Consider the following 9,140-nt stretch of genomic DNA (forward strand, 5'->3'; position numbering starts at 1 on the left):
GTCAACTATATGATATGACTAGAATAAATAATAACAGTATGTTTACTTATCTTATCAACTGTCAATACCAGTCCTGTCCGATGTAACATATACATCCAATCTTATTTACTTTGCTAATGTTCTGGAAAGAACATAACACTGTAATGTGTAAGTAGATCATATCGTAGATTGGCAAGTCAGTGTAAATCCGGTGCACTGACTAATCTTAGGACTAACTTATTTTTGAACATATAATCATATTTATATTCCACTGTGATTACGTCACTATAAATAAGATTAGCTATATGCTCGGGATTTAATAGAAGTTTATATTAAACAAATAATCATGAAATGTGAGCAAAGTGATTGACCAAGTCAAAAAATGATTTCTATTCTTTTATTGATAATAAAATGAGATTACAAAGAATTTGGATTTTAATTAGGGCATAAAACCCCAACACTTGGTTCTTCCAACAGACTTTAATTAATAAAATATAAATAAATTTAAATTACAATAATATAGCTATTATTCCGGGATATCTGAGAGATTCCCGCAGCAGTTGAGAATGATTCGGGTTGAAGCTGTTACTGAGGCTTTACTGAAGAGTCACTAGACGGTAACTTCTGAGATTCTGATCCGTGGACCAACCAAATCCATCCCCGAAGTGATTGATCGGCCAAGACAACTCACCAGTCGACACAGGCAAGCACCTCTCGTCGGCATAGGCAAAGCACTCCTCTAGCACATCTCTGGTCTAGCATAACATTTTTCTAGTTAGCATGAAACATTTCTGGTCTAGCAAAACAAATGACTGGTCGGCCAAAATACTCCACTGGTCGGCCAGAACATTTTACTGGTCAGTCAAAAATCTTTAGCGGTCGGACATAACTTTTTACTGATCGGTCAAGAACCTTACTGGTCGGACATAAATTTTACATGGTCGATCAAATTACTTTCTGACCAGATAAATCAATTTCTTGACCATTAATATCACAACTCCGAAGATTAATTTCAAACCTTTGCATTCCTTGGTCAACCCATTTATTGACTATTAATGCGCCATTCGCTACCATGCATTTTCGCGTGTCACTTTTGATTGCCACGTCATTGAACGAAATTTTGGGGATAACAAATATAATTTCAAAAATTACATAATAATTAAATATTAATCAATTTTGTTAATCACAACTAATTTGTAATTAATTAATTAATCACTATTATCACATAATTGCATATTTGGCCCGAAGAACAATTTTCTTTTTATATCAACTCTTGCCTTGAATAGTGTTGATGGAGCCGCTGTGGGGACCTATAATTCCAAGCTCTAATAAATATGACATTATTAATTAAACTATTTAATTAAATAATCTTAATTTATTAATCTCATGATTACTCCACTATAAATATGAGACTGCACTCTTGTAATTATAGACATTTCATTTACTGAGTACTTTATAAAATAAAGTGTCCATTGATATAATCATTACATACAAATTAACCCTCTAGTAATGGTTCATAATTAACCGGGAATAAAATTACCGTTTTACCCTTTTAATTATATCTTGTTTCCTTAACACTACTACAAAATACCCTTTACAGGACACTTTTTTAGGACTCGCACATAAATGCAAGTCCTTAAAAATATTTATGGAGTTTTTAGGACACTCATTGAGAGTCCTGAAAAATACAATTTAGGACTCGCAATGAGTGTCCTAAAAAAATATGCGAGTCCTAAAAAAATCTGGGCTAAAAAATGAGTGTTTCTTAAATGCTCTTTTACTTAACAATTTTAAGGACTTGATTTGGGAGTCCTTAGTACTCTTTAAGGACTCACTTAAAAAAAATCTTGGCTAGAAAATGAGTATTTTTTATGCTCATTTACTTAACAAATTTAAGGACTTGCTTTGGGAGTCCTAAAAGAGTATTAAGGACTCCCAAAGCAAGTCCTTAAAATTGTTAGTAAAAGAGACACTCATAATGTAACGACCCAAATTCGCTAATAAGGCTTAAGGGCCTTGATTAGTGTGCCTGGAGGGCATAGTGGGAATTATGTGTGGTTTTAATGATTTAGATGCATGATTATGATTTAAAACATGTTATGTGATTACTTGAGTATTTGAGATGCATGATTATGTGTGTTAGTATGCATATAGGCCCTGATTAGGTTAGAAGGGCATAATCGTAATTTTGGCCATTATGGGCATAACTGCTTTGATATATGTGATAATTGTCGAGACCACATTGTCATGTGGATATATCTGTGATCTGTGACTCGAGACGATCCTAGTGAGCAAAGTAGCGGAAAAGTCATAGTGGGGATTTATACCCGGCTCGGGGTGAGCTTAGGGGTATAAATGGGAATTTAGCGGATATACTGGAGTCTATTATGACGTTGAGGAATATTATTGGTGATTAATTAGGTATCGGGAACTGAGCGGGAAATAATAAGGACACTTGAGGAATTAGCGGGAATTGGGTGAAATGACTAAAATGCCCTTAAGTGGACTAAAGGACTAGAATTAATAGGGAGGGTATAATGGTCATTTGCTTTATAGAAGTTAAATTATACTAAGGCTTTATGTTAGTGGAATTTGTAGAATGTCAAAGAAGTCTGAAAAAGAAGGAAAAGGAAGGGAGAAGAAAGAGGGAAAAAAACAGAGAGAGTTTACCCTAAGTCGGTTTGTGCTTTCACCACCACTGTTCTTCATTCTTTTTGGAGTAAGGCTTAGAGGGGAGCTAGGTCAATTAAGCTACAAGATTTCTGAGCTGAGCTTGAGGATTTGGCAAGGGTTTAGCAAGGTTAGGCCATCACTTGAGGTAAGGTTCTGTAAACTCTCTAGTTGCTGGTTTTGGTTTTTGAACTGTGGTGTGTAAGCTGGGTTTGATGGGGACTTTGGGAAATTCAGGACAAAGGTTAAGGAGGAGCAAGCTAGAGGAGTCTAGAGGCAGCTTGTGGTCGAAATCCTATCAAAGGTATAAATTCTAAACTCTAACTTTGATGTTCAGCTGGATTTTACTGGGTTTTAGAGCTTAGGAGTGGCTATGGTGAATTCTGAGTTTGTGGATGCATGTGTTTGGGTTTTAGATGTTTGGGGTGCTTGGGATGAGTGGAGTGTGGTTATGAGGTTGTTTTTAAGTTTGGGTAAGAGTTGGAAGAGGTTTGGTTGAAGTTGGTTCGAGAAAATCGCAGAAGAGAAAAGTTGGTGCTGGGCTGCCTGTGACTAGCGCTACAGCGCTACCCTTTGGGTGCTGTAGTGCTAGGCTATAGTGCTGAGGGGAATTTGGCTTCTGTCTGTAGCGCTGTAGCGCCCTCCCAAGAGCGCTGTAGCGCTACCCTGCCTTCTGAAGGGGATTTTAGGGTTATTTGCAAGGGTTTTTGACCTAAGGTTTGGGGTTTGGTTCCACCACCTTGTTTAGTGGAACTAGGACTTCCCGGGGGCTCGGGATTGGCCCTGGGACTAGGTTTTGAACTTGGGGATTGATAATGATTTTGACTCACGATTGTGATTAGGTGAGCGCTAGGGCTCGAGGGTGATCGTGCTCAAGGAGTCGAGGGATCAAAGCTATTGAATTGAAAGGTAAGAAAACTGCACTCGGTTATATGTTGTGACGGGACTAAGAGCTCCCGAGAATTGTATCGTGTCAATGTTGGTATCACGCCATGAGACATGTAAAAGCGGCCTAAGAGTGTCGTACATACTATTAGCGCACAGAGCGCGATTTGGCCACTAGGAGCCATGAACACTGGGATAACGGAGGGAGCAGCCTGTGAGCGCTAGCCTTGGTTATCATTTATAAACTGTGCATGTTATGAATTGATATGCTTATTATGTGGAATGCTTGACTATTCTGAATGGTTATTTGACTGAGGCTATGTGATGCAATGTGAGATATTGACTTGACTGATAAATGCTTATGCACTGTTGTTGTTGTGTTTTCTTGCTGGGCCTTGGCTCACGGGTGCTACGTGGTGCAGGTAAGGGCAAGGGCAAGCTGGACCAAGCCTGAGGGGGAGAGCTCCGAGGTGAAATGTACATGGCCAGCTGTTCGATCACCACGATCGAGGAATGGACCAGGACAGGGATTATCTAACTGCTTGTTTTGCCTTAGTATGACTGGTTATTGTATCTAAGACTTAAAACTTTTGTAAACGATCTTTAAACTTGTATTTTTGGGATCCCGTGTAACCAGATAATGTTTCTTAATGAAAAGTGTGGCTTTTGAGACCAAAACATTTTTAACCCTAGTACCTTTGTAGCTTCTACAACACGATTTTAGTTAAATGACTTGATTAGCAAGTCTGGCACTTTATAAACACACAGTGTAGCGGTCTTGGCTATCCAGGGCGTTACACATAAACTTCATTTTTTCGAAAATTTGGGGAGGGGGGGATTTTTCAGTGCACAAAAATAAAAACTCAGTCATTTGGGGATTTTGGACTAGGGCATTTCGATAGGCCGGTGGTGGTGAACGGCGACAGAGGAGGTGAGGCGAGCAGCAAGCGTGGACTCTCGGGATTGGTTCTCCGGCGTCGTGGGGTTCTTGGCTCCAGCATATCAGGTTGCGGCGGCGGCACGGTCCTGGCTCTCGGCGGCGGTGGTTCTCGTTGGAGGTGTCGTTCAGGTAAGGTAGCAGCATGTTTTTCTTTTTAATTTTTTTTAAATATTACTGATAAACGAGTTTTAGGCTCGTTTATGGTCTAGCTTTTAGGGTGTTTTTCGTTAGTTTAGGACTATTTTATTTCAAAATTCTGTTCGTTTTTTCATGTTTCAGGTTTTTAATGCTAAAATGGTAAAAATAGTGAAAAGGAGTGAAAGTGGAACAAAATCGGGATGGAAAGGTGCAATTTTGGGTGTTGTTAGTAGCGCTATAGCGCTACCACGGGAGCGCCGTAGCGCTATGAAGGACTTTGAAGCAAGAATGAATTTGACTTTAGCACTACAGCGCTGGTGACGCAATTTTCAGATTTCATACGACTTTTTGAAGGATGTTTTGGTCTTTTCACTTGGGAACACTTGAGGGCTATTTAACAGACATTATTCTGCGATTAAAGGAGGACTGGAAGTTTTATAAACCCTAGATAAAAGAGGCTGCTATAATTAGTTTTCTTTTTCATCTGAATTCTTTAGGTTAATTTTATGAACAATTATTTGAAGTTTATTTTCATCATGGCATTTATGAACTAATTTCTTTTATCTAGGAATTAATGTAGTCATTGGGATTTCTATTTTATTTTATTATGATTTTCTATTGATCTTTCTTTTCTATCTAATCTATATGATGTGTGTTTAATGCTAGTAAATAATTTATCACTATTTTCTTGATTTAATGTTTTTGATTCAAAATTCGAAAGATGAGAGTTGAATATGCTATCATTATATAGACATAGGGTGCATATTGGACGAAAGTACCTATATGACTTGTGTAGTAATTAGGTTTTCATGTTTAATGACTTTTATATGTTTAAGTTTATCACAGAAATATAGAAAACTTGCATATAGATTGAGATCTTATGTCTTGAAAAAGAATAGGAATCGAGTAAATTAACCTGCTATAAGAATAGAAACAAGAGATTTAGATTCGATTATTAAAATTAATAGAATGAACAGTTGATGAAATTAATTCCTAGGTTGTTTTTATTATTGATTCTTAAGTAGTGATTCATTGTTTTGTTTCCAGTTTTTTAAGTTTGGTTCATAGTTTATAGGATTTCTTTTATTTTTAATCATTCACTTAAATTTTAATTAACCAAATAGAATTCAAAAATCAATAAGTGGTATTTGGGAGATAGTCTCTGTGGGACGTTATCTGTTCTTACGGAATTTACTACTTGACACAACTACGTATATTTGCGTAACTTTAATTTTTGCAACAATTACATTACAAGACTGTCTTCAAGTTTTACATTACAGGACCGCCATTCATGTTAAAGAGCAAAGTTTTCAAGTTTATAGAATAGAAACTTAATTCACAGTTCTTTCTTTTTTTTCAATGATAATCTGTTCATATGACAATCACAGGACTGTCTAAACAAGAAAAGTGTTGTGGAATATGATAAGCATGAATTTTTTTTCCCATTGATATTGATAGAATCCTCATTGCAAATCTTACAAGCATATACATGACATGTTTTTTTAGTTCTGAACATTTTTAGTCCATGCGTTTGCTATGTAGGTTGTATATGTTCTTTTCAGAGATGATGGAGTAATGAAACTCCCATACTGTATTGCTATAGCTGGGTTTGTATGTGCATTGTTTGCCATAGGTATTCCACACTTGTCAGCTCTGAGGGTTTGGTTGGCATTTTCAACTTTTTTCAGCCTGGTATATATCATTGCAGCATTTGTGCTCTCGCTCCAAGATGGTAAGCATACTTTGATCTTCTATACTAGTTATGGAAATAAAATATGGGCTTCCATCTTATTGGAGCAGCTGCAAATCTTGTTTTTGCATTTAATAAAGGAATGCTTCTAGAGATACAAGTAGGCCTGAACTTATTTAAGACAAGTTATGAGAGAACATGTTCCGAAATCTTATAATGGTTTTGTTTTCTTCTAAAATTCTATAAAAGTTCTGCCTTCGAATGCATGAGCATTGAACTTTCTCTATGAAAAAAGGCGCAAACTGTGCTCCCTAAATTTGTTTTTGCTTTCTTAAAAGAAAATTTAGAGTTCTTAAACTTGATGATGATCGTTTCACTCACCCGTCATTTCAAAATTCAAAGTGCAGGCATCAACTTGCAAAACTAGAATATTCAAGCTTTCATCTCGAAGTCCTTATGTAATTTTTTTTTGTCACTGTCATTACCATCCAACTTACTTCATGTTTTCACTATGTGGTTCTAACAGGCGATAGTGAGGAAGCTTGTTGTAGGGAACATGTTGAAAGCTCTATACTTTCAGTTTACAGCTGGAGTTCTTCCCATGTATGATGTTACTTTTATTGGCTATTGGGCCTATGGATCCTCAACATCAACCTACTTGCTCAATAACGTTAATGGTCCTGCTTGGGTTAAAGCAGCAGCCAACATATCTGCCTTTCTTCAAACAGTCATTGCCCTACATGTAATTTTATTCTCTAAATTTCTTTTTTAGCCCTCTAGCTTCTTAGTTTCTTCTTTTCACTAATTGTGCTAACATTAACTTCGGTTTGCTTGTAGATCTTTGCGAGTCCTATGTATGAGTATGTTGGTACCAAATTTGGAATCAAAGGAAGTGCATTAGCAATTAAAAACTTGTAATTCAGAATTGTGGTAAGAGGTGGCTACCTCACCGTTAACACATTTGTTATAAAAATGATGTTATTTCTTGCATCTTTAAGGAAGAATTGACCCTCCATGATGTGTGTTCACTTGTCCTTCTTTGCTATAATAATTGTATATGTGTTCACTTGTCTTCTTTGTCGTAATTATTTCAAATATTGAAGATACCATTCAATGATTGTATATAGTAAGCATAAATTACAAAGTTGGCACCTCTAGGAGGTACAATATACTGCTGTATTTACGCGTGCAAGTCAAATATTTTTATGGTCTCTGTAACTCAACTAAGTTGAATTTTATTTATTGTATTTCTGGATAAGCTTTTGGGCCATAGCAATATCTAATAGAGAAAAAATGTGCATTTGTATAAAGGAAGTTGAAGAGCTATGGAAGCAGGTATGCGTATAATTTAGTACTCTTTTCATGTTAACCTTTTCATCTCTCTCTTTTTTTTTTTTTTTAATTTTTAAGAAGTTGTTCAGGGAAATGTTTTTCAAATAAATGAGGTGTTGCTTTCTATTAGACAATTTTTTCCATTAAGGATTTTTGAAACCATTTCAATAAAAATTGAGCCCTAGTCTAGTTCATCATCCATGATTTATGAGTTACATGGCATTATATCAAAATATTTATTCAAATCTAACGTAGCTCTTGATATCTATTTTTAAACTTAGAGTGGATAATGTCTTATTCTGAGTTTGTCTCTTAACAATAGAACTAGTAATTGATTTGGTAATTATGTTTTCCCTTTGATCAAATGAAGGAATGTGTATGTGTTTATTCTCTAATTGCTTTAGTATTACACTTTAGTGGAGTTTGAATATCTTAAATATTCATCTGTAGTGAAGTAGGTTCTGGGAATTATGTGTGCTGCGGTGATAACGGAAGATTGAGAACTTGCATGTCTTAGTGAAGTAGGTTCTGAAAAATTTGTGTGTTGCAGTGATATATGGATGAAAGCATGTGTGTTGTTGGATTTATTTGACATGTTAGTGTTGATTGTGACAGATGGCAAGGCTAATAAATTAGGAGATATGTTGTCCGATTTTCTATAGATATTTTTATACTTAGTTTTGTGTGGAAATATAAAAAAGATGACTGCCATAATGATAAATTTGTGATCCAGATATTTAACATTTGACAATCTAATTAATAATTAAGTTGATTATAAAATTTTAAATACATACTTAGATCTGAGATAAATTTTTAATTACTAGAATAGGCTAAAAAAATTATGTTTAGTTGAAACCCACTATACATCCAAGATAGGATTCAAATTAGTGATGTTTCTTTCTTAATTAATCAAGTAATTAAGTAGTACTAATGTCTTATCACTTAAGCTCCTTCCCACTTGAACCATAACATCATAATAAATAATAAGCCGGCATTAAAGTTTTAATAAAATTAGAGATTAAGAGGTGGATTATGATCAAAATGGTCTCTTAAAAAATGCTTAATTTAGTCAAAACTATTTGATCATGAATGCAATTTGCGTAGCTTAATTATGCATTTTCACTTTGATTTGATTGTTAAAAGCCAAATGATGATGATGATGTGTGCATTTTTTTTTTTGTTTAGTTATTATTTTATTTTATTTTTATTGTCGGCTAGGTGTATTATTGACATCCATAAAGTTGGATCAATAAAAAGTAAAAAATGATTCATCATATTGTCAAAATAGAGAAAGATAGATGTGATTTGTGGCTTTGACATGAGTCAAATATATGAGAAAAAAGAGAAATATATTATAATACAACTCTATCATTTCTTAATAATAATAATAATAAAATCAATGCTATCAGGAAGTTTTGGCAAATTAACAAAAAAAATTTCAATTTTTTTTCGAGAAGATATACATGCTAATTAATAATAATTGATGGAGCTAAAAGTTTTTTCTTA

At 34.9% G+C, this 9,140-nt stretch overlaps 1 pseudogene; it reads left to right on the forward strand.

Moving 5' to 3' along the window:
* Window positions 1–4,091: 4,091 nt before the first annotated feature.
* Window positions 4,092–7,310, forward strand: LOC133795214 (proline transporter 1-like; annotated as a pseudogene).
* The last annotated feature ends 1,830 nt before the right edge of the window (window positions 7,311–9,140 follow it).

This window comes from Humulus lupulus, chromosome 8 (assembly GCF_963169125.1).
Source record: "Humulus lupulus chromosome 8, drHumLupu1.1, whole genome shotgun sequence".
NCBI classification, from domain to species: Eukaryota; Viridiplantae; Streptophyta; class Magnoliopsida; order Rosales; family Cannabaceae; genus Humulus; species Humulus lupulus.